The sequence below is a fragment of the Amblyraja radiata genome, chromosome 1 (assembly GCF_010909765.2).
Source record: "Amblyraja radiata isolate CabotCenter1 chromosome 1, sAmbRad1.1.pri, whole genome shotgun sequence".
Classification (NCBI taxonomy): Eukaryota; Metazoa; Chordata; class Chondrichthyes; order Rajiformes; family Rajidae; genus Amblyraja; species Amblyraja radiata.
This window is the reverse complement of record NC_045956.1, coordinates 50,167,014-50,194,684: the sequence shown is the minus strand read 5'-3', so window position 1 is coordinate 50,194,684 and position 27,671 is coordinate 50,167,014.

The following is a 27,671-nucleotide window of genomic DNA, read 5'->3' as shown; positions in this document are numbered from 1 at the left end:
TTCATTAAAATAAGGGAAGATGATTGTTGTAATTTTCTTTACCTAACGTGGCATCAAATTCATCAGCTATCGAAAAAATTACAAGGAGAAATATCTTTAAAATTCAAGTATAAGCTCAAACCGACAACAAACACTTTTTAAGAAGTAAGGATTGTTGATTAATAATTTCTGTTTGGAAATTTTTTTGCATGGCAATTTATATGTAAGAGTGACGAGGGAAATTAAATGTACTTTAAATGATGGTCCTTTGTCCAAAGTTGACATTTATCAGTCACATTGATGACATTGTTCAAATCGCTGAGAATTATTTTCCTTCCTTAACATCCACGTTCATAGTGTCTATACCTCCCTAGAGACATTACTCCACAGAGGATAAACACAGACAATCAGGTGTGTGAATCACAGCGCATACCTGAGATCACCAGGATTTGAACTAGGGAAAAATCCTACAGAATCCAATACCACACAGGGTTTATATCCACGACCACTGTGCATTATGTATGACACTCAGTTTCTTAATGCTGCAATTCCCCCCCCCCCCCCCCCCCCCCCCCCCATTTTCTTGTCTCTATGCAGTTTCATCTGACAACAGGACTGCATTTCTGTTCTCTCTGTGGACATTATTATATGACCTGTACGAATGGACAAAGTCAACCGTCACAGTTTCCTCCCCCTCTCCTGCAGGATGAAGCCTTTCTGTGACAATATTACTATATGTGCATATAAATAAAAGCAATGGAAAATATTAAGCAGCCAGCTTAAGGTATATGTGCATTTAAAGTGGTGGAGATGGGGGATTTAGCAAAGGGTGTCAATTAAAGTCGGCATGAACCACACAAGGTTAGTATGCAGCTGGAGTGTGTAATTAGCCAAACTAACAGAAGGTTATTGTTTATTGCGAGGGGAATGGAATACTAAAGTAGGAAGGATTTGCATGAGGCACCGCTGAGGCCACATCTGTAATACTGTGCACAGCTATTCCCCTTATTTAAGGAAGCTTATTAATGCATTGGAATCAGTTCAAGAAAAGTTTACTCGACGGACACCTGGAGTGGTAGGTGGGCTTATGAGGAAAGATTGCATAGGCTCTGCTGCTATCAGCTGGAGTTTAGAAGAATGAGAGAGGGGGATTTGATTGAAACAAATAGGATCTAGAGAGGCTTGACAGGATGAGTCTTGAAATGGAGGTCATTGTATAAAAGTAAAGGATCATCTATTTAAGACAGGGACAAAACAACATTTTCTCTTGGAAGGTTGTGAGTATTTGGAATGATCATTGCCAGAGAAGCAGAGTTTCGGAATATTTTTGATGGTGGATTCTCGGGGGTGAAAGGTGATTGCGGATTTGAAGTTATTGTCAGCCATTAGTTCATAAGTTCATAAGTCAGAGGAGCAGAATTAGGCCATTCGGCCCTTCGAGTACTATGCTATTCAATCATGGCTGATCTATCGTTCCCCCTGCACCCCATTCTCCTACAAGTTCATGATCTTTCTAAAGGGCCGTTCAACCTCGAGGGGCTGACTCCTGCTCCTAACTCATGTTTGAATGCGAGCTTGGATCTAATTCTGGAAGCTGGAGTGCATCATTCCTCCCTCTGTTGTGGAGGACCTACATGAAATGTTCCTTGCCAATCCCGATCAGCTTTTGTGAGCAACATTTTCCCCCATCGTTACAAATGAGACATCTTGCTCAATGGTCAGTTAATTGACACCATCTTTAGTTTTGGTGTTCAGGGTGTTCTGATGTTACAATTAGAAGAGTGTGGAGGGAGAACTGAGAATGCCACAGAAGGCTGCGGAGGCCAAGTCAATCATTGGGTATTTTTACAGTGGAGATTGACAGATTCTTGATTAAACGGTGTCAGGGGTTATGGGGAGAAGGCCGGAGATTGCGGTTGAGAGGGAAAGATAGATCCGCCATGATTGAATGGAGGAGTAGTCCTGGCTGGCCGAATGGCCTAATTCTGCTCCTACAACTTATGAATTTATGAATGGCCAGCACTTGCTAAGGAGCTGTGATGAGCATTAATTCCTGATTTGTCACCTTGATGGATCTGAAACAAAGTATTAATGAGACAGAAGATAGATGCAAAATGCTGGAGAAACTCAGCAGGTCAGGCAGATGCAGCCTGACCCTTTGAGTTACTCACACAATCTGTGGCTATCTTTGCTATAAACCAGCATTTGCCATTCCTTTTTATTACATATCAATGAGGCAGGTTTCTTCTGAATGTCCCTAAACAAACAAACAAGGGCGGCACAGCAGCGTTGCAGGTGGTGCTGCTGCCTCACAGAGCCAGGGACCGGGGTTCGGTCCTCACCCTTGTGTGCTGTCGGTGTGGAGTTTGCACATTTTCCTGTGACTGCGTGGGTTTTCTCCGGGTGCTCCAGTTTCATCCCACAACCCAAAAGCATGCAGGTTTGTAGGTTAATTGTAAAAAAAAACTAATTGCCAATGATGTGCAGGGAGTGGATGAGAAAGCGAGGTAGTATTGAACTATTGCTGATTAATGAATGAATAATAGTCAATGTGGACTCGGTGGGCCGAAGGGCCTGTTTCCATGCTGTATCTCTAAACTAAACTAAACTAAACTAAACTAAACTAAACTAAACTAAACTAAACTAAACTAAACTAAACTAAACTAAACTAAATTAAACTAAACTAAACACTTTCTTGTCTCAATTCTGCATCCCATTTTTGTTGATATCTGTTCGGGATCCAACAGTTAGAATCATTGAATCATATAGCACAGAATGTTCTTCGATCCTTGATGCCTGAACTGAAAATGTTATCCCGCTCGTTCACACACCCACTCTTACCCATTTACATGATTTTCTTTCACCCAGATAACGTCCAAAAGAGAATTGTATTATTGGATCTGCTCTTGGGTAATGTGTTCTGTGTTTAAACAAAATCTCATCTTATTCCTAGATCTTTCGATCTTAAAACTGTATCCACTGCTTACCAAACAATTTTCTTGTACAAAAGATGTGGATTTAAAGCCTGGCAGCTCATGCCTTGTTGTTTAGAACACTGCACATAGTATTCACAGAGGAAATTGTTTCTCCAATTATTTGCAAATCTATCATTTTGCCTTTTTAAAATGTGACATACTAAAGCTGCATTGAGTCTGGCTTCTATATTTATGATATAGATGCTTACTGGTTTGCCTTTGAATGATTTTTAAGCATCTACATTCCAGATATTTATTCATTGTTGATTATTGACACATAAGCGGATCAAAAATGGCGAGGCTGTTGTTTTCTGAAGCTAAAATATAACACTTGAACTGATCCTATTTTGATGCAATGATTCAGTTGACTGATGTTGCACATTCCACAGATAAAAGCAGTCCGTGACAGTCCGTGAAATCATGTGTGAATTATGCAAACAGCATTACTGAAAAATTGTTTCATCGTTTTTGTTTCTTTTTCTTTACAATAACTTAGAACATTAATGCATGAAAATTTAAAATAGAAAATTAATTTACATGAAACAGAAAATGTGAGTGAAAGAAAAAGGAACCCTAATTTTTCACATGGCAATTGATTTCTCATTTGCAGGATTTAGCTGTTGTTCTTCAAGTTTATCTGTAGAAACCTGTTGTTAATGTTGACATGAAACTGAAATTAATTTAAAGAGGCAGTGCTGGATGGCAATTAATAAATACCAAATTTGTAATAGATTAATATTTATTATACCACCCGCCGACAACTTATTATGAATTACTGTGTTCATGCTTCTGATGGAACCAGCCTGGGTAAATATTATGTTGTTACCACAGCTTTGTTCACTAGTTAAAAATAAAGACAATTGATAACATATTATCCTTTGAAGAGAATGAAGCAGGTGAGTTGTGTTTCCATTATCTCAATTCATATTGCGACAAGTACAAAAACCAATCCCCAAACTGTTATGAAGGCAATGAATTTTAATTAATCACAAAGAGAGTAATTGAACATTGATCTAATGGGACCTGTCTATCAATTTTGAGTTTCTCTGAAATTATCTCTCATTAATGGGTCCAGACTCTTGTCAGTGTTGTAGTTCCATTTCTAACCATTGCTTCAGGATGGTGCTCTCTACCTATTAGAAATGATTCTCTGCTCCTTCAACAGGACTGCCAGCAGATCAGTCTCTCCTGCAAATATCATTGAATTAAAGCATGCAAACCCTTCTCAAAATATTTACTTCAATGTAACTTCTTAATAATGTTTCTGAATGATAATTATCTGCAGCATTGTTGGATTTGAAGCCAGTGTTGTTTGGTCCTCAGAAGCTGTTCTTGACGTTGGTGCATATGATTTTGTTTGAAAGGAAAGGCAACACCTTGACACTTGTCATAGCCTCAGATTTAAAGGATGTTCCTTTAGGAAGGAGATGAGGAGACATTTCTTTAGTCAGAGGGTTGTGAATCAGTGGAATTCACTGTCACAGAAGGCTATGGAGGCCAAGTCAATGGATATTTTTAAGGCAGAGATAGATCGATTGTTGATTAGTACGTGTGTCAGAGGTTATGGGGAGAAGACAGGATAATGGGATTAGGAGGGAGAGATAGATCAGCCATGATTGAATGGTGGCGTAGACTTGATGGGCCAAATGGCCTAATTCTGCTCCCATCACTTATGAATTTACTTATAAACTTGTCGACTGTTGAATGTTCACAATAAGGAGAATCCGTACTCAACAATGGCTCATCCAGCACGTGGGAACAGAAAATGGGGCTTTCAATTTTCAGGGATCCCGACCCTAAGTTATTTTTAGCTCAGATGGCGCCCAGGCCAAGCGATTCTCTGTGTGCTGGTCCCAGATCAGCAATCTGCAATCACTCATTGCAATCGCTCCACTCTTTTAGGCCTCTTGTCCAACAGCAGACTTCCTTCATGCTGTATCTGTACAATGTGGACGGCTTGATTGTAATCATGTACAGTCTTTCCACTGGCTGGATAGCATGCAACAAAAAAGCTTTTCACTTTACCTTGGTACACGTGACAATAAACAAAACTACATTAAACCAAAGTAAACCAAACAAAACTAAACCAAACCTATCCATGTTCTCCACAGATTATGCTTGACCTGCTGACTAAACTCCAGCACTTTGTGTCATTATTGCAATTTTTAAGGTATTTTAATCCATGTCGAGTAAAGATCAGATTTCCAAGTCAACTATCATGCAGTTACTTTATTTGAAAATGGATTCTACAAATGGCAAGCTGAAATAATAGTTTTGGTGTTGAGTAGAGCTGTGTTTACACTCTGTTTGTGATTAATTCTTTTTAAAAACAATTTTCAGATGGTTACGTGTGAAGGTTCGTGTGCAACCATCAGTGCTACAAGTGAGATTCTTCCAGGGAAGAGCTCACGGCGCACGACACGCGCGTCGTTCCGCGCACATAATGCGCGTTAGGCATTACACGTGCATGGCGCATGGTGAGGCGTGGTGGCGTGGGCAGTGACGTGGGATTTTGGGATTCACAAAATCTTCGCGCGCCACCTGCGTGACGCGCAAATGACGCCCAAGTGGGACAGGCCCTTTAAGGAGCAAACATTACTGCTTAAAGACACCTCCTTTATGTTCTTTTGTTTTTACACTGTGATTCCCTTTGGAAGAAGGAACATTGCCTTCCTGGTGCGAACATATCCATGGGATGAGCAGTGAAAAAGGCAACATCTGCTGCAGCCATCCAAAGTGGAGCCTGGTTACCCACTGTGGCCAATGGAATCAGGCTACATAGGTCAAATTGGATAGGGTTGGGTCTGCTAGGGTCAAGTCTGCTAGGGTCAAGCCTGGTAGGGCCATCAAGTTGGGTGAACCTTGCTTTAGGTAAATTTGAGTCAGGCCATTTTGGCACAACTTGGTATTTTATCACGAGACACAAAAACAGCAGAGGCTGATATCTTGAGCAAAACACAAGATGCTGGAGGAACTCACCGGGTCAGGCAGCATCTGGGAAGGGAATGGACAGATCATGTTTCCGGTACATTCCTTCCCCAGATGCTGCCTGACCCGCTGAGTTTCTCCAAAGCTTTGGTACTTTATCAGGACAGTTTGGTGAATGTTATTACGGTTCAGCTGTGGGCCGAGGAGCTTTTTCGTTCAAGTTCGTGACCCAACTCATGGAACTACCTGAATTTTTAACATATTGTGTAAAAATATTATATAAATCATACCTGAAACTCGTCAAGACCAAAACCTGCACATTTTTTTGAAATATGGGAAAAACGTCCAATTTTCCAAGTAGAATTGTCCAATCAATGCACGTTTGACATTGAGGTCAGACGCATATTGACCAATCCCGCGCTTTGTTTTATGGTCGCTAGGCAGCGAGGACCCTGGAATTATGGCTGCCTCCTAATTACATCAAAACAATGACAAGGTTTCCAAGGAATAAAGGTAATGTTAACCTTGCTGATCATTTTGTTTTTCAATTAATTTATCTTTATAAAGTGAACTTTAAAAAAAAAAGATAAATAACAAATGTAGAGCTAGGGTTAGGATTAGGGTCATGGTCAGTCGGTCGGACTTGTCAGTAGGCCAATGGATGCTATGGAGGATCGGTCGGGCCGCCAGTGGATGGTGAGAATGGTCGGTCCACCGGTGGGTGCTGCAAGTGGTCAGACGGCCGGTGGATGCTGCAAAGGGGTGGGTCAGGCTGTCGGTAGGCTGGTGAATGCTGCAAAGGGGTGGGTCAGGCTGTTGGTAGGCGATGGATGCTGTGAAGGATCGGTCGGGCTGTCGGTAGGCCTGGTGAATGTTGTGAAGGGTGGGTCGGGCTGTCGGTAGGCCTGGTGAATGTTGTGAAGGGTGGGTCGGGCTGTCGGTAGGCCTGGTGAATGTTGTGAAGGGTGGGTCGGGCTGTCGGTAGGCCAGTGAGTGCTGCGAAGGGTCGGTCGGGCTGTCCTAGGTACAGTAAAATTCTTTGTTTTGTATACAATACACAAAGTATGCAAAGAGTCGTCACGTACAATGCACTGATAAAACTACAAAAGTATTCATTATAGTCCCGATGGTCCCTCTTTGTCCTTGGCAGCCCGTCCTCAACCGACTGCTAGCACCCTCTCAGGCCTGTCCTCCACCAACTTCCGGCACTCATGCAAGCCAGTCCGCGACCGCCCACCACCAGCACCCACGCTGGCCAGTCCTCGACTGCCCACCTCCAGCACCCACACTGGCCCTTCCTCGACTGCCCACCTCTGGGTCCTCCCTTGGACAGCTCCGCAGCGCTCATCGGGAGCTTTCCTACTGTGCCGCCGCCTATTTCCAGCAATCGGCTTGAGTGTGGTCACACAATGGAACTAGTATTCTCAAACCCCGTTGAGCAGGCAGGAGTTCATGCTTAACATTATGCCTTTCTGTCTTTTCCCTTGCATGTTTACTTAATGAGTTCTTAACCTCGAATGAAGTCCATTGCAGACAAATTCATGCGACAGAAGTTCAAACAGCATGTGTCCACTTCTTCCCCACAGAATTACAGATGCAACATAATAGGCCATAAATTATCTCATACCTATTTACCTTTACAGTATAGTCCTACCGCTCCACTCATATGCCTTATCTATGAATATATTTCAATCCAAGCACTGCAGTTTAATAACAAGATTTACGGTCAACCATCGTTCGGTCAAATTATTTAATTTTGCAGGAACTCCTCAGTATGATAATGTTCTCATTATATTCCTACCAAGAAGATAGTTATCATTTTAGTTTTAGAGGTACAGCAGGGAAATAATGTAATATATTTTTTAATAATATATTTATATTGAACTCCAGCAAGTAGTAAGTTCCCTGAAGCCAAATGTTATTTGACTGCAGATTAGACTCCTTGTTATCTTTTTAGTTTTGTTTAGTTTAAAGATACAGCGTGGAAACTGGCCCTTCAGCCCATTGAGTCCATGCTGACCAACAAACACCTGTACACTAGTTCTATCGGACACACTAGGGACATTTTTTTTTATAGATGCTAATTTGCACGTCTTTGGAATGTGGGAGGAAACTGGAGCACTTGGAGAAAACCCACGCGGTCACAGTGAGAGCGTGCAAACTCTGTACAGACAGCACCCATAGTCAGGATTGAACTCTGGCGCTGGTGCTGAAGGCAGCAACTCTACCACTTCGCCATTGTGCCGCATCTTCTCTTTAAAGTCTTTCCTGTAACTCTTTTTGTAGCATTGGTATATAAGTGTGATGTTACTGACTGATGTACATATTTTACATTGGTAGTAACATTATTGAATGCAATGATTGACTCTATACTCATGGCGGTGGAATGAGTGTCCCAAATTACAATTAGCCACGGTAGACACAGTCTCCAACCAGACTTGAAACAATGAGGCGGGCCTTCAGCCATGAGAAAGGGGAACCAAAGAAAAAGAAAGTAACAGATAAGCCTTGTAGTGGAGATGATGATAGTGGCAGCTCAGATCCAAACTTGTCATATCATGAACCTGAGTGTTTATGCTCAAGTACATGAACCCTCTAGATCTTATATAGAATAAATAGAAGTACTCTTTCAGATATATATCATTATTAAAATTGAGGGTGAGGGTGAAATTGTGCTTGTTCAATTCAATCCAGCAAGAGTTAAGAAAGCCAGAAACTGCACCTGCATCTGCGATTCCTTGTTTTTCCATTTTACCGCTCCGTTGCAAATTCTTGTCAAGATATGCCTACTTTGAAGAAGTTCTTCTTTCTCTGTCGGGGGTTTTGTGAGACTTGCTCTCACTGCTCCCCACCCCTTTGTGTCAATGTTCTTTCCTTGCCACCCCCCGCCACCTCCCGCCACCTCCCGCCACCTCCCGCCACCTCCCGCCACCCCTCGCCACCCCCCGCCACCCCACAATCAGTATAAAGAAGGTTCTCGACCCAAAACGGCATCTATCCATGCTCTCCTGAGATACTGCTCGGCCTGCTACTTCAGCACTTTGTGTCTTCTTCAGTTAAAAAAGTGATCTTACTAATAGACAGTGACTCGGATGTGTACACCAAGTTAGTATGGCACACTGGCATAGCGGTAGAGCTTCTGCCTTACAACGCCAGAGACACGGGTTCGATCTGATCATGGTTGCTGTCTATACGGAGTTTGTACATTTTCCCTGTGACCATGTGGGTTGTCTCCGGGTGCTCCAGTTTCATCCCACACTCCAAAGACGTACAGATTTGTAGGTAAATTGGCTTCTGTAAAAATTATAAAATGTCCCTAGTTGTAGGGTAGTATTTGTGTATGGGGTGGTCACTGGTTGACATGGACTCGGTTGGCCGATGGGCCGGTTTCTTTGCTGTACCTCTAAAGTCTAAAGTAAAGTTAGCAGACATCCCGGCACCACACTAGACAAAGAATAAGGTGATAGAGAGATTGCATAATCACCTTTGGAGATCAGAGAAAGCTATCCATGAACAACAAGAAACCAAAGATCAGGCAAATCCACTGGCGAATATGTAGTTGTGTTGAAGAATCCATCTCGACATTGTAATGTTGACATCTTACTGAGTTGAACAGTCAGTGACAAATTAGATCCAGTGTAAAAGTTGAACAACTGCAGTCCACGACAAAGCAATGACCAAGAAATCACACCAATGCCTCTACTTCCTTAGAAGGCTATCTACGGCGCATCTGTAGAAGTTGGTGAAGGCTGTGGAAACCGGAGCACCCGGAGAAAACCCAGCACCTGCAGTTCTTTGTTTCTACCAGAAAATAGGTGTTCATTTCCAACTAGGGTGAGTTTATTTTCCTTGGTTTTCATTGGTTGCAAAAGTACATACAGTATAGAAGTACTGTCATTGTTAAAGGCATCATGAGAACACACATTTTTACGAAGCCCTAACCTTTAAGCTAAACCTTATTATACAAGAATTAACTTTTAGTCAATCAACGTGCTTAATATAATCAGCTGACAGACCTTAAACCTTATTATGTGAAGTCACTGGATTTATGACAATTGAACCGACCATTCGCAGAACAGAATCATAAATACTTGTTAATAAATAAAACTATCACAAATTCCAAACATATAAAATAGACCAGTTTGTTCACATACATCAACCATCAGAGCAAAGAAAAAAATTGCTCCCACTAATCCTGCAACAACAGGGTAATAAATGTTAACTGCCGCTAAATATTTTGGTATTGTAAAAGATTATAATCTCAGAGGATGCTATAAAGTTTTATATCAGCATCATTTGGAGCTCAGGATGTTACTTGACATGAAATGGCTCCCATGGCAATGCTCAGTGCAGTTGTTAAGCATTGAACTCCTCTCAGATGTGTAACAAGATAAAGAACTCTAAACCTTGCTTCAGCCTATCCATATTCATAGAGATAATCTATCAATATTTACGCTAACGATATTTTTTAGAATTCAGGGACTCATTCAGCATTAAACAGCGCCCGTATGCTAAGCACAAACCTTAGACTGCACTCTTTAAGCTGCTTCAACATGCCCGAGTTATTTACCGTCTCTCCCCTTATGAATTTTGAAGCACATTCTGCAGCTACTTTACCCCAAATAGAACCACTAAGGTAGATATACATCCTCTAGATATATAACAGCTGTGTATGATGCTCTACCGCTGAAATTCAGTCTTATTGATTTTGGAAGAATAGTGTGCAAACCAAGGCCATCATTAAATTACTGAAATGCTTGTTTAGCAGAAATGAACAGATTTCTATCTACAGGCCTAAAAATAATAATGCACCCAAATGGGTGCTCTTAATGGTATTTTATTGAGGTACTAATAATCCTCTCAGCTGTGGGGCCATTGTTGTAGATATCAGGAGTTCAGGAGCTTCAGGAGCATTTCAGTTTTCCATAAGGAAAAATATGCCCTTGGTCCAAGGACAGCTCCAAGTGGCTATAGCGGTAGTACGTTGGGAAAGGAACGCTAGTCTTTAGGGGATGGATGTTAGGTCATTAAGGGAGATTATTGGCCAAGAGTTGTTGGGGTATATTTTAACAATGATCAGGGCTAACGATTGCCCAAAAGATTGGTGACTGGGTATTGGGAGTGGAGGCAGAATTTGGGGACTCGGTGATAGGTGTTGGGATTTGGGGGTTGGCAGTTGCTAACAGGTATCTGGCCATGATTCGAGGAAGGGGGTAGCGCTGAAGATTAGGCTCTACTGAAGGAACCACTGCGAATGTGCCTCATACTTGGCAATTGGCGCTTCAGTGGATTAGTGGCTCAGGTGCATTTATGGATTGGAAGATGAAGAAATTGGGGCCACTCAGGAAATGGTGGGTTAGGACAATTGAGAAAACTGGGATAATGGGGGGTTGGAAATCGGACATCAGGACCTATCAGTGAATGTGCGTGTGCTTGTGCATGAGTGTGCATGTGTGTGCGTGTGCATGTGTATGGGGGGAGCGTAGAATCCAAAAGGATTAAAGGTACATAAAATTGGCTTACCTATCAGGGGTTCTAATCCTCTACTACATTTTTAAACATTGCTTTTTTGGTAACTCTCAATAAGGATGTTTCCACCTTCCTGAGGACATTTATTGTTCACCCTGATTTGTTCTGGCCTTTTCTCACCTCCAGTCTATTCCCGCCCACCCCACTCTTAATTTTAGTCAGAAGAAGGGTTCCCACCCGAAACAACACCTACTCCTTTTCTCCAGAGATGCTGAGTTACACCAACATTTTGTGTCTATCTTTGGTATAATCCAGCATCCACTGTACCTTGCTAGACTACAGGGCCTGTCCCACGAGCATGTGACTCCATGCGGCAAGTGCGACCTAAAGGGCCTGTCCCACGAGCATGCGACTCCATGCGGCAAGCACGACCTAACGTTGTCGCTTGAGCCGTACGGCTCGCGGGGCCGGTCCCACTTCGATCGCCGGAGCCGTATGGAGTTGTGCGGAGCTGGTCCCGTGCCCCGAAAAACTGACCGTGTTCAAAAATTCCGCGCGGCAATGATCTGCCGGCCCACAGCCTCCTCGACGCCGTACGCACCGCCTCAACGCCGTACGTCATGCGCAAACTTCCCGCGGACTTTGCTCGAACTTCATGTCACTCACTCGACCTCCGCGTGGCCCCCGCTTCTGGTTTGGTCGCGCTTGCCACATGCAGTCGCATGCTTGTGGGACAGGCCATTTTCGGTCGCGCTTGCCGCATGGAGTCGCATGCTTGTGGGACAGGCCCTTAACTCCTTGGTCACCTGCCCTTAAGTGTCTTGTCATTTTTTGTTGTTGTTACACCTGGGAATCACTTTAAAATAATGTACTGTTTTAGGAACACTACTTAAAAACATGTGATCATACATCTCAGGATGGCCTGCAATGATGCCTCGACGACGCATCACTGTGACCTCGGAGTTATTGCCCATCAGTGTTGGAGCAATTGTGTCCCTTGAATCACCAGTTTTGAGAATTGATGTACGAGCGTGATTATTATGCCATTCTGGTATTTTCCATTGATTCTTTCACCCTCTGTTAAACGAGGAGCACAGGCCACACCTGTTTCTTATGAAACTGAGAGCAAGATTTAGCAAAGTTTAAAGTAAAGGGGAAGAACAGTTAAGGGGCTGTCCCACTGCGGCGACCTAATTGGCGAGTTTAGAAGAGTTTAGGAGAGTTTGAAAAAATGTCATGTTGAAGACCTCCATCGACTATGTAGAAGACCTCCTTCGATCTCCTTCGACTATGTTGAAGACCAGCTTCGACTAGCTACGACTAACTTCGGGAAAATTAGACACCGAATAGTGGAGAGTGAGGACATCCTCCTTCGATCTCCTTCGACCTCCCTTCGACTATGATGAAGACGATCTACGACTACCTTCGACTACCTTCAAGTACCCTCGATTACCTATGACTAACATGCCGACCTACTACGACCTACTATGACCTACTACGACCTACCTCGACTAAACCTACGAGTAAAAAAAGTATTGATTTTTTTCCATGGCGACCTTTTTTTACTCGCAGGCATTTTTCAACATGTTGAAAAATACGCCGCAACCTAGCTGAGGCTTCGAGTACGCGGGGACTACTCTCGAGCATGAAGGAGAGTTACAAAGACCTCTTACGATCTCACGTCGACCATGCTGCGAGTATGAGTCGAGGGCAAACTCGCCAGAACTCGCGGATTAGGTCACACAAGTGGGACAGCCCTATAGAGTCAAAGAATCATACAGCATGGAAACAGGCCCTTCAGTCCAACTCGTCCATGCTGACCAAGAAGTTCCAACTAAACTAAACTAATTTGCCTACATTTGATCTATATACCTCTAAACCTTTCCTATCCATGAACCTGTCCAAGGGTCTTTGTAAATTAATTAAAGATTAAAAGTATGGATTGGAGTTAAAAGACTCGATTGGCCTTTTATTTCTATAAGTAATGCTCCTTTCAGTTCTTGACATTTGTGAAGACAAATTGACTCAAAGAAATGATTTAGATTTTTTTTTGCCTTGATGGTAAATCACAGAACAAAGATTTCACTTTACAGTGGATGGATGGCAGTTCACCCACTTACAGTGCTCCATGGCTGACCTTGATTACAAAGTTTAAGAATAGCTTCACTTAGTTGACTCCTAGGGAATACACTCAAATGCCTGGGAATGAATGAGATTTTAGAAAGTTGTAGACCCTGCCCCATCCGTTACAAGTACTCCCCTCCACCATACAAGGGATCTATAGTTGGCACTACCTCTAAAAGGCAGCCTAATATCAGCAAAGACCCACATCATCCTTGTCACACACTTATTTCACTTATCCTTTGGCAAGAACGTATAGGAACTGAAAACCATGATGGCCAGGTTTAAGAATAGCTTCATCTCAACAACCACCAGGCTTTTGAACACCTCACAATGCTAACGTCAACTGAACTTCTATGGTCTGTCTTTGGGATTATATTTGCACTAGTATTATGGTGATTAGTTTATTGATTTTTTTATTTTTGTATATTATCTACTTGTATTACATTTACAGACCTGTTACCACTGCTGCACATAAGAAATTATTTGTTCCACTGTCAGTACAAACACTATTATCTCACTTGACACTTGAACACTTTATCGGGAATACATTCTGTAAGGAGTGGGAATACACTTTGTAGGGAGTGGGAATACATTCTTTGGGTCTAGGAATACAGTCTGTTGGGACTGTGAATACATTCTGTAGGGACTGGGAATACATTCTGTAGGGACTAGGAATACATTCTGTAGTGACTGGGAATACATTCTGTAGGGACTGGGAATACATTCTGTAGGGGCAGGGAATACGTTTTGTGTGGGACTGGGAATACATTCTGTAGGGACTGGGAATACATTCTGTAGGGACTGGGAATACATTCTGTAGGGACTGGGAATACATTCTGTAGGAGCTAGGAATACATTCTGTTGGGAGTGGGAATACATTCTGTTGGGACAAAGAATACATTCCATAAGTGCTGAGTTGGACAAGAACAGGTCACAAAACAGACAGAGGCACAACATGCGCAGATTGTACCACAAGCCTGACATTTGATTGCAGTGAATTCAAGGCACTAAATTTCAGATGCACATGCGACAGATAGCTGATGACAATTTCACTTGCTTTGTCACATTCATCCTTGTACCTGTATGCGACTTGCAATGAACATTTCCTCTGGGCGTCGCACTCCATTTGCAATGGAAGCGGTTCTTGTACCGTAGAGGATTCAAGGTCAAAAGAAAGGTTGTGGGATGCAACTGCGTCAGAATAAAGAAGCTTGCACTCAACCTCAGGCTAGCAGCAGCAATCAGCACCACTTCTTGCTGTGAAATATGTATCGGGGCCACGTGATTCTTCCAACTGTAGGAGCGATATGCCTGGTTACATCCTGGGACTTGTCTCATGTGTGACCTACACAGTTTTAAAAGAAGAGCTGTTAGCATTTTATTGGCAGAACTATTACTGGCTGAGATTCCCTATCTTGCACTCTCTGGAGGTCAGCTTCAGAAACACCATTAGGGAAATGGCTAATGGAATTAAGGATATAATAATATAGGGATATAGTGAGAAAATTGTATTAACAAGAAATAAATCATGTTGAGTGTAAGGTAAGTGTTTTTTAATTGATTGATGGAAAGAACTTAGTGTAGGCTTTTCAAAGCCTACAGCCTTTTCCATTGCCCATCTGTGGGACTAGGCAAAAATGGATAAGGGAATTATGCTGCAAGGATTGAATTAAATAAATTATTCAGAGAAGCTATTCATTTAGTGCTGACATTACTAATGTGAAGGAGCATTTAATCTTTGGTGGTAACTCGTGGTAACAACATTCCTGCAGAGCACAATGCTTTATGAAGATGAGCATTTCAGTTTCATAGAAATCATTTCAGTTCAGACTTGAAATTTTGAGATCATCAAAGATTTAATATCAGTGGGATTTTGCATCAATGCCATCGATTTACTTTAGGGTGTCTGAATTTGGCTGTGTTGCTTCCAAGTTGTGGGGTTAGAAATGACACAACGCTGATGTGATTAATGTAGAGGGAGACACTAACCAATTTGTTCAGGCTCTGGGGCCAATGTTAAATTTGACATGAACTTGTTTCTACGCCTGCCTTAATTGTGCACACCACAGCGTGTCAGTATTGAAACAAGGTCCTTAGCCTATTTCCAATTCTTAAAATGCACAGCTGGAAGCCACGGATGAAGCTGGAAGTTTAGCTGTTATAGTTTTTTGTAGTTTACGCTTAATGCCAAGCTTCTTCAGACCAAAGAAGGGTCTTGACCTGAAACGTCACCTGACCGCCCCTCCCCAGAGGCTGCTTGACCTGTTGAGCTCCTCCAGCACTTTGTGAGTTATGCCCCTGTCCCACTTAGGAAACCTGAACGGAAACCTCTGGAGACTTTGCGCCCCACCCAAGGTTTCCGTGTGGTTCCCGGAGGTTGCAGGTGGTTGCCAGAGGTTGCAGGTAGTGGAAGCAGGTAGGGATACTGACAAAAACCTCCGGGAACCGCACGGAAACCTTGGGTGGGGCGCAAAGTCTCCAGAGGTTTCCGTTCAGGTTTCCTAAGTGGGACAGGGGCATTACTCAAGATTCCAGGTCTCTTGTGTTTCCGTCTTAATGCTCCACTACAACATCTCCTCAAAGAATAGCTACTTTGAAGAAAATCTCCTCCTCTCTCTGCTGGAAATTCTGTGAGATTCTCTCTATTTGCTACCCCTCTGTGATTGCTGCTGCTCTCCTGCTATTTGTTCATGTTCTGACCCAGGCTTGCTAATGCAGCCACATGTATATCAGACCGAAAAGGGCCAGACCCGAAATGTCCATTCCCTCACCAGATGTTGCCTGACCTGCTGAGTTCCTACAGCACCTTGTGTTTTGCTTATGACTCCAGCATCTGCAGTCTCATGTATCTCCATGGCGATGCTTACTGATCTAGGCATCGCATTCTTGCCTCCATTCCTCTTCAGTCTGCTCCAGATTCAAATATAAGACTGTTAACTTCAGAGCAAGTCAAACTTAATCAGCTGTCAACAGACAATGTGATTGTACCAGTAGGTTATCATGGACAAGCCCCAGAACCAGCCACTTAGAATCCCATGCATGAGAATCCCACACCATCTTGTCCACGCTTTTTTCTCACTTTTGCCATTGGGAAGGAGGTACAGAAGCCTGAGAACCATTGCCTCCAGATTCACCCCATCAACCATTAGATTCACAAATCATCCTCCACAACTCCAACCACAAAATCTACCTCAGCACCAAACAACTACGGAACTTGTACTACTATGGTTGCTCTAGATACTTTGAGCTTTGCACAATCATGGTCTAATTTACTTAGAGTCATAGAGTCATTCAGTGTGGAGACAGGCCCTTCAGCCCAGCTTGCCCATGCCGACTAATATGCCCCACCAAATTAGTCCCACCTGCCTGCTTTTGGCCCATATCCCTCTAAACCTATCCTATCCATGCATCTGTCCAAATGTTTTTTAAACGTTGTGATGGTACTTGCCTCGACTACATCCTCTGGCAGTCCGTTCCATATGCCTATCACTCTGTGTAAAAAGGTTGCCCCTCAGGTTCTTAAATCTTTCCCCCCTCATCTTAAACCTATGTCCTCTGGTTCTTGATTCCCCTACTCTGGGTAAAAGACTGCATTTACCCAATCTATTCCTCTCATGATTTTATATGACTTTATAAGATCACTCCTCAACCTTTTGCACTCCAAGGAATAAAGTCCTAGCCAGCTCCATCTCTCCTTATAGTTCAGGCCCTCATGTCCTGAGACTTAGAATAACATAACATTTATTGTATATTTATTGTTGTGTCTGATGTGCCTGTAAAGCTACAGCAAGTAAGGATTTCATTGTTGCGGTTCATATCCGCCACATACAACACATAAACATTCTGACTCTTCGTAAGGCCTTGGAGCTTTTCTCTTGTCACTTCTATTTCAGAGAAGAAGCCGCAAGCAAAGCCTTGGCCAATGTGAGATAGTCCACACATTAAAAAAGTTACATTGATTTTCCTAGTTATTCTTTGTTGGGCAAGTTGACTCAGATTAGTTTCTTTTTAGTTTAGTTTAGAGAAACAGTGTGGATATAGGGCCTTTGGCCCACCGAGTCTGCACCGACCAGTGATCCCCATACACCAACGCTATCCTATACATTGGGGACAATTTACAATCTTTACCAAAGCCAATTAACTTACAAACCTGTACGTTTTTGGAATGTGGGAGGAAACCGGAGCACCCAGGGAAAACCCACGGGGAGAACGTACAAACTCCATACAGACAGCACCCGTAGTCAGGATCGAGCCAAGGTCTCTGGCGCTATAAAGCAGCAACTCTACCACTGCACCACTGTCCAGTTTTAATGGACTAATCCCAATCTCAGTGGATTAACATGTTCTTATTTCAATCTCTCTAAATTGATTTTAATTCATATTCATGGGATAATGATTCATTCTGTTGGTTGGAAAATATGTGGATGATGTTAGCCTTGTCAGGTTGATCTCTTTGGAAAAGTGACCAGCTGTAGATGAAGCCATAAACAACTGACATTGTGATTCAGAGACACCATTGCTGGGAAGTCAGAAAATATCATAGAGATATCAGCAGTGTTCGGTGCCTGGAACGTGCTGCCAGGGATAGTGGTGGAGGCAGATGCTATAGTGGCATTTAAGAGGCTTTTCAGATCATGCAGGGAATGGAAGGGTATGTATCATGTGCAGGCAGGTGAGATTAGTTTATCTTTGCATCATGTTCAGCACTGACATTGTGGGCCGAAGGGCCTGGTCCTGTCATCTACTGCTCTATGTTGTATGTTCATCGTTGGACTTGCCCTCTTCTGGGATTGAGGAAGTAAGGCACACTGTTGAATGGAGGAAAGGCAACTTTCCAAGCAAAATTGTACTCAGAATTGCTTAATGTCTTACTGGGTTGCACATTAGGGTAGACAGGCAGGGCCGGTGCTAGGAATTGCGGGGCCCAATTAGAAAACTGATGGCGGGGCCCCTACTCTAGAAAAGTAAAAATTTATGTATGTTTATATTTAGTGTAGTTTCGGGAATTTTAAGGCAAGCTGGTTGGTGATTGGATGCAACCCCCTTAGAGACAGCGTTTGATTGGCCGCCAAATAAATGTGTCAAATCTGTAACAAAAATCGCTGGTCGGTGCGAACTCAGTGGACTATCTGGTTGTATCTCCAAGCTAATCTGGTTGTATCTCCAAACTAATCTGGTTGTATCTCCAAACTAATCTGGTTGTATCAACCAGACTATCTGGTGGTATCTCCAAACTAAACAGTATAACATGCAGGTACATTCATTTAAAATTAAATTCAGTGATTATTTCACATGATTTCTCACTGTGTAAAGCTCAATATCTGACCAATTTCTGTTTAACACGTTTGGTCTGCCGTGAGCATTTTTCGTTGCATCTCGTTGCATCTCCCCTTTTCCTAATCGGCCACAATTCAGATAATAGTCTACTTTCCTGTTTTTGCCACCAAAGTGGATAACCTCACATTTATCCACATTATACTGCATCTCCCATGCATTTGCCCACTCACCCAGCCTATCCAAGTCACCTTGCAGCCTCCTAGTTTAGAGGGGTTTAAACGGTTTAGAGATGTTTAGAGGGCTTCAGATGGGTTCAGGTGTGTTTACAATTGTTTAGAGGGGAATAGAGGGAAATAGGGGGGCTAGAGGAGTTTTAGAGGTGTTCAGAGGGTCCCAGAGGGGTTTATAAGCCCCCCGTGAGAAATTGTATTTCTCTGAAATTGAAGATAGACATAAAGCTGGAGTAACTCTGCAGGACAGGCAGCGCAGCGACTTTAGAGAGAAGACCCTTCTTCAGACTAAACTGAACTCTCGTCGGTGAGATTAGTTGTGATTGTCTGAAGAAAGGTCTCGACCAGAAACGCAACCCTCTCCCCAGAGCCCTTGCGCGTCCCGTTGAGCCACCTTCAACTTCAGAGCCAAACAAAAAACACAGAGTGCTGGAGGAACTCAGCGGGCCAGGCGACTGCCTCACCCGCTGGGTTTCTCCAGCATTTTTGTCTACCGCAAAACGTCAATGATTCCGGGAATGCCGAGGCGACAGTGTGAGAGAGCTAGAGAGAGACAAGATGGGGAGCGGGAGAGGGAGAGAGGGAGGGAGAGAGCAAAACACAAAGAGACACAACGTGGGTCGGTAGGTGAATGACTAACCTGCACACCAGGAAGAAGCCCCTTCTCGCGCTCCGGGGCCCTCACTCATGATGGTGAGTTTAAAGAAATTCTCAACGTGTCATCGATCTACATTACATCTACATGTAATTGTGTTTTAAACAAGTATTAATGACGCCGCGTGAATTTTATTCAAAGGAACACGACGTTATTAATACTTGTTCAAAACACAATAACATTTACTGAGGAAGGCGGATGGATGCATTGATGACATGATTGTATAACAACGAGTTAAGTACTTGCTGATAAGAAGTGCTAACAGTACTAGTTAACACATCGTTTGTGTCTGATGGCCGTGCAACGGTTGTTATACTCAAAGATCATATAGTGGAGCTCTGCTAGAAGATCTTTGGTTATACATGTTCGTTTAAAAAAAAAATCCGGATGGCGAATTAAAAAAAACTTTAGTTAACAAAGAGAATTCGTATTTCCATACGAAGTACGGAACATTAGTGCGGGGCCCCCCTAGGCGCGGGGCCCAATTGGGAGCAATCGGTCAAATCGGCTTAAAACCGGCCCTGTAGACAGGAACAGCAGATGCTGTTAAATACAGAAGATAGAGATTGGAGAAAAAGAATGGGTGATGTTTTGGGTTGGAACTCTTCTTCGGACTGAAAGTAGAGGGGAGGGAATTGGAGGTGGACAAGAGTACAGACAAGACTGATGAAGCTAAATAGTAAGCAAGGGAACTTGAGCATAATTGGTCAAAGCCTAAAGTCACCCATGTTCTAGTTTTGGGGAAGCAATACATCGGTTGTTCTGAGACAATAACCATTCAGGATGTCAGGCTATTGTGATATATTGAAGCCTCAATGATCTGTTTTCCCCACAGAGATAATTGTAAACCATGATAATCATGATTAATGGAGAGCCAAAGTGGCTGAGGTCAGACCTTTATGACAGACAGTTATGTCTGGACCGGGAGGGAATTGAAACAACTTCAAGATGCAGTGGGGCCAATTTTATTGATGTGTCCTGGTGCTTATTTCTTGTCAATGGAAAGCAACTTTTTGCTCCGTTTGTAGCCTTAATTAGATCAAAAAACACCCATTACTATCCAGTTAGCTCTTTGCCATTTTTATAGTGTAGCAGTTATTATGCCCCTGTCCCACTTAGGAAACCTGAACGGAAACCTCTGGAGACTTTGCGCCCCACCCAAGGCTTCCGTGCGGTTCCTGGAGGTTTCCGGAGGTTTTTGTCAGTCTCCCTACCTGCTTCCACTACCTGCAACCTCCGGCAACCACCTGCAACCTCCGGGAACCGCACGGAAACCTTGGGTGGGGAGCAAAGTCTCCAGAGGTTTCCGTTCAGGTTTCTTAAGTGGGACAGGGGAATTAGACTAATTCTGGCTCAAAGATTGAATAGGCCAATGGCTTTGGGGTAGAAGAAATGAAGGTGGAAAGAACAACATTCCACAACAGTAATGTGTATGAATGTTTTGAATTAACAGCAACATTAAAGTGTTGGAGTAACTCAGCAAGTCAGGCAGTATCTCTGGAGGACAAGGATAGGTTATGTTTTAGGTTGGGACCCTTCTTCAGACTGATTCTAATATCAATGAAGAAAATGCCTGAGACAGAACCATTGAGTGAACTGGTTAAACATTGATTTGAAGGTGCTTCCCATTAATGAAGGAGAGTAGCATAGGATTGCTTCCATTATTCAAAATTTTAGGATTCTGTACAACTGTGGGATGGGATTAGGTGATGTGGGATGCAGACAGGGATTTGGGTGGGAGTTTTTTTCTGGGCAGAGAAGATACTTTCACCGTGCATCAGGCATGTTCCAAAGAATTTGAGACATGCCAATATGCCAAGAAGATTGATAAATATTTTTTCTACTTCATTGCCATTGGGCCTGCTATATGTTTCATATGATGTATCCAGGGAGAGGTAGCTAACTGGATACAGAATTGGCTTAATGGTAGGAAGCATAATATGGCAGTGGAAGGTTGTTTATCAGACTGGAGGCCTGTGACTAGTAGGGTGCTCCAGTATCAGTGCTGGACCCATTCCTGTTTGTCATCGAAATTAGTGATTTAGAACAAGACATGATTAGTGAGTTTGCAGATGGCACTAGTCTGGTAGGCAGTGAAGATGGTTATCAAGAATTAGTGTGGGATTTTGATAAGCCGAGCAAATAGAGTTTAATTCAGATAAGTGTGAGGTCTTGCAATATGGGAAGTCAAACCAGGGCAAGACCTTCACAGTAACAGGGTCCTGGGGAGTATGGGAGAGGAAAGGGATCTGGAAGTGCAAGTACATAATTCCCTGAAAGTACCAGTGCTGATGGATAGGGTAGTGAAGAAGCCTTTTGGTATGCTGGCCTTCATCAGCCATGGAATTGAGAAGAGAAGTTGGGGCATTATGTTACAGCCGTACAAGACATAAGTAAGGCCGCTCAGGCAAATGGGACTTGGACAAAGCATGTGGGCTGGCTTGGACAAGTTCAGCCATAGGGGCTGTTTCTCTGCAGAATATGAGAAGAAAGTCTTATGCTTGCATTGTGCGAAACATCTTCCAGCAATTTGAGATACTTTAACATTCCAAGAGTATACAGCAAGATCTCGCAAACAACAATGTGATGATGAGCCATTCAAGTATCCTGATGGTAAGCTACTGGAACAAATTGTTTTATTTCAGTATGGTTTTGTGAACATTAAGAATAATATTATTTTTCTATAATTATGTCCAATAGGCATGATTAATATAAACACTGCTCTATCAATTCTAAATAATACAGAATTATTGATCTGGGACTCTATCACAAAACATTAACTGGAAATTCCCCTTGAGCTCTCCACAGTCTCCCTCTCCATTGCAGGCGATCCCATGAGATCAAGGATGACATCTTCCAGCATAGTTCTATGGTTCTGAAGTGACCGATGATGGCAGAATATACAGATTCTACTGAATGTGTGGCAGAAACGCTTGGATCAATGGGTAATTTAATGAATGCAGAATTTACCCTCAGCTTCTCCGTGTTCCCAACACATAGATCCAATGTTTTCCATACTCCTTTTCCACTTTGAGAGGTCATTGGGACACCAACCCCAGTGGGATGTTGCTTCTCTTCAAGGAAGTTTTGATAACTTCTTTGAATATTTCCTAAATTTCCTTCAATTTCTTTGGCGTGCATATTTCCGAAGTTCTTTCCTGGACCCAGCACACTGATGCAATTATAAATAAAGCACATCAACGCCTCTACTTCCTGAGAAGATTACGGAGATTCGGTATGTCAGAGAGGATTCGCTTGAACTTCTACAGGAGCACAGTAGAAAGCATATTGACTGGTTGCATCATGGCCTGGTTCGGCAACTTGAACACCCAGGAGCGGAAAAGACTGCAAAAAGTTGTGAGCACTGCTAGTGCATCACCGGCCCTGTGGGATTTATCGGAGTCACTGCCGTAAAAAGGCAGCCAACATCATCAGAGACCACACCATCCTGGCCACACACTTATTTCAACACTGCCATCGGGAAGAAGGTACAGGAGAAGGGTTCAACCACCAACCCAGCGAATTATCGTCCTGTTTCATTAACAAGTACTTGCTGCAAATTGCTGGAGCATTTAATTGATAGTAATCTGATGCGACACGTGAGCAAACATAACATTCTTGCTGACAACCAACATGCATTTAGGAGGCATAGATCATGTAAGAGTCTCAGCTTATCCTGACGACAAATGACCTGGCCAAGCACCTTGATAGTAACGTCATCACGGATTTAGTTGTGCTGGACTTTTCTAAAACATTTGATGTCATCCCACACCAGAGACTGCTTCGGAAGCTTGACTTCTATGGTATTCGTTCCAACACGAAACGATGGATTTCCAGTTTCCTGACAAAACGTCTTCAGCGTGTGTGTGTGAACGGAAAGAGCTCCAATTGGCATCCAGTGTTGAGTGGTACACCACAGGGCACAGTACTTGGCCCACACCTATTTTTGCTTTACATAAATGACATCCATGAAAAAGTCACAAGTACGACCAGACTTTTCGCTGATGATTGTTTGCTGTACCGTCCAATTAAGTCAGCTGATGATGAAGATGCTCTCCAAAAGGATCTCGATACTATGGTTGAGTGGTCACAACAATGGGGCATGCAGTTCAACCCTTCCAAATGTGAAACCATGCGTGTCACCAGAAAGAGGAATCCAGGCGAAACATCTTACAATATACTTGGTGCCACCCTTGAAGAATCCAAACAAACCAAGTATCTTGGCATCAAATTGCAGAATGATCTGGATTGGAATGGTCAGACTCATCATGCAACGGTGAAAGCAACAGGTGTCCTAAACTTTCTGAGGCGCAACTTTCATCATTGTTCAACTTCTGTCAAGGAGAAGCTATACTTCACCCTCGTTAGATCTCATTTGGACTACGCAGTTGCAGCATGGGACCCATACAGGACGACAGATGGCACAATGGGCTAGGTGTTCGGCTGGCAACCTGAAGGTAGCCGGTTCGAATCCCGCTTGGAGTGCATACTGTCGTTGTGTCCTTGGGCAAGACACTTCACCCACCTTTGCCTGTGTGTGAATGTGTGTGAGTGATTGGTGGTGGTCGGAGGGGCCGTAGGCGCAGAATGGCAGCCACGCTTCCGTCAGTCTGCCCCAGGGCAGCTGTGGCTACAGAAGTAGCTTACCACCACCGAGTGTGACTGAGGAGTGAATGAATAATGCGATGTAAAGCGCCTTGAGTATTAGAAAGGCGCTATATAAATCCCATCCATTATTATTATTATACACAAATAAAAACATTTCTTCCATCGAACGTGTCCAAAGACAGGCAGCTCGATTTGTTACTAACACCTATGAGAGAGAAGCGAGTGTCACCAAACTTCTGAATTCTTTGGGGTGGAACCCTCTCCAAGACAGACGAGAAGCTCACCGTTTGACCTGTTTTTACAAAATGTTAAATGGTCAGCTCGACATAGATTACAAGACCTACACCAAACCCAAACCAATTAGGAGCAGACGAGGGCATTCGATCCAATTTGTGATCCCAGCTACAAAGACAGATGTGTACAGCAATTCGTTCTTCCCCCGCACAATTAAAGCATGGAATAATCTCCACCCTATTATAGTTATCCAACCAGATGCAACTAAATTTAAAGTAGCTCTTTCTTCCCAATAACCCTTTCTGGCTTAAGTCCTCCCTCCACCACCTCCAGTTTAAATTCCATTTGGAATATTTTGGAGGACCAAGAAACCAAGAACCAAGAGCCTGAGAACTGTAATGCCCAGGCTCAGGAACACTTCCCTACAGCCATCAGGCTATTAAACATTACAACCTCAAATAAGCTCCAAACTTCAATATATTATTATTATTATTATTATTATTATTATTATTATTATTATTATTATTATTATTATTATTATTATTATTATTATTATTATTATTATTATTATTCTACTATTGTTTGATTTTTGAGTATGTGTGTGTGTGTGTATATACAGTATATATATACGTGTGTGTACTTGTGGGTATGTGTATATATACACATTGAACCTTTTTTTCTCTCATGTTTATCATATTATTTACAATGTACTAGGTTTACATATTCTGTACTTCTTCTTGCACATGGAGCCTAAAGTTGTAGGACAACTTGTTCTATTTGATCTTATTTGATTGTGCACGCCAGGTTGATTGCATTCGTTGAAACAGGGCAGACCACGTGAAGGTTGCAATCTCCCACCCCACATATTCTGTGGTGGTGCAGCAAGTAAGAATTTAATTGTTCTATCTGGGACATAGGATAATAAAACACTCTTGACTCTTGAGTTACAGAAGTGTGAAAATGCACACCTCCAGATTCTGAGACAGTTTCTTCCCAGCTGTTACATCCTACCAACACTAAGAGAGTGGTCCTGAGCGACTATCTACTTCATTGAAGACCCTCGGACTTTATCTTGCACTAAATGTTAAAGCCTTTATCGTGTATCTGAGCACTGTGGACGGCTCGATTGTAATCATGTATAGTCTTTTCACTAACTGGTTAGCATGCAACAAAAAGCTTTTCACTGTACCTCGGTACATGTGACAATAAACTGAATGCAACTAAACTAAACCAAACTAAACTCCCCATGACGGAGCTCAGGAAAGGGTGTCTGTTTGTATAGTCAGTCTAACCAATGTGCCATGACACAATGCTGTGGAAGTCAGCCTGGGAGAGGACATTGATTGATTGAATATACTGAAAGATACAGCCTTGAAACAGGCCCTCAGGCCCACCAAGTTGACGCCAATTCACTAGGTGGCAGTTTACAGAGGCTAAATAGCCGACAAACCTACACGTCTTTGGGATGTGGGAAGAAACTGAGACACTGGAAGGAAACCCACATGGTCACAGGGAGAACATGCAAACTCCACACAGGTATCACCCGAGGTCAGGATCGAACCTGGGTCTCTGGCATTATGAGGCAGCAGCTCTATCAGTTGTGCCAAGCATTGATGTTGGATTTCATATTCAGCCAATGGATATGAAAAAGTTTTGAGAGGTTTTCAGATACACCATTGGAGGCACCTCTTTGTCCAACTCTGAGAAGCATACAGAAGGGCAGGGATCACTGTTGCCTTGTTCACCGTGAGGTTTCAGCTGAGTTGGTAGGCCCACATTTGGAGTACTGTACACAGTTCTGGTTGCCCTGCTCTGGGATGGGTATCACTAAACTGGAAAGGATGCAAAGAGGATTTACAAGGATGTTACTGGGCCTGGAAGGTTAGAATTATATGGAGAAGCAGAACAGGTTAGGACATTTTCCCTGGAGCGTAGAAAGCTGAAGGAGTAACCCTATAGATGTTTACAAAATCATGAGTGGTACAGATAAGGTGAATAACCAATTTCCCAAGGGTAGAAGTCTAAACAAGAGGGCTTAGGTTTAAGTTGAGATGGGAAAGATTTAGAAAGGTCATAAGAGGCACTGTTTTCACACAGAGGATGATATCCATATAGACCGAGCTGCCAGAACGAGTGGTAGAGGTGCATCCAGTTGTGATATTTGAAAGACATTTGGACAGGTGCATGGATAGGAAAGATTTATACGTAGCTTTCAGGGTTGGGAGATGTAAGTGATGATAAATGTTGCATGTTGGCTCTGTTAGAGTGAGCTAGAGAGTCACCACTTATTCCACAGAGAAGTCACATCTAATTAAGCCCACCCCATGAGGACAAATAACCATCCCTGGTGTGCCCCTTCAGCCTTGTTCTTGAGCTGGGTGGTATGGTGGTGCAGTGGTAGAGTTGCTGCCTTACGGTGCCAAAGACCCGGGTTCGATCCTGACTACAGGTGCTGTCTGTATGGAGTTTGTACGTTCTCCCCGTGATTTTACTTCGGAGTCACGTGAGTGACTACGTGAAGAATGGCCGTCCGTCTGCGTGCGCGTCATTACGTCTGAACGCAACGCGCACAACGAACTGGCAGAGGCACTGTGTCCTCCCAGCCGTTGGGATTTAAAATAGCGACAGGTAAGAGAAGTTGAAATACTTATCTGCGTTCTTTTTCGGGTGTGAAGTTGGTGTACTTTCAGAGCCCAAGATGTCGAGGAGAAGGTCCGCGGGGAGGTCGGCTGCCGAAGACCGCATCATTCCGAGTAGCGGGCGACGGTCTTTTTCTCCGACATTGCCGCCGGCAGCAGAACCGGCAGCATCAGACTTGGTGCGGGAGGACAGCACTGTGGTGGTCCCGGCGGGACGTAAAGCCACCCACAAGTCTGCCAGACCCATAGACTCGGATGAGTCCGGGGAAGAGGGATACCCTCCCTCAACGGAGAGCGCCCGAGGACGACTCTCCCACATGGAGCAACTTGTGGAGAAGTTGCTCCACAATGATCTGCTCTGAAGGAGGGAGCAGTATCAGCACGGGTCTACACAGCAGACCGTGCCAGGAGCCTTGCACAAGGGGCAGCACAATGTCTTCCCCACTGGAGGGGGAAGTACATATGGAGGAAACTACTCTGAGTCAGAGTATGGAAGCACAAGGGGGGAACATTCCCAGGTACGAGCAGAAGAAGTACCTCTGCAATCATCCAG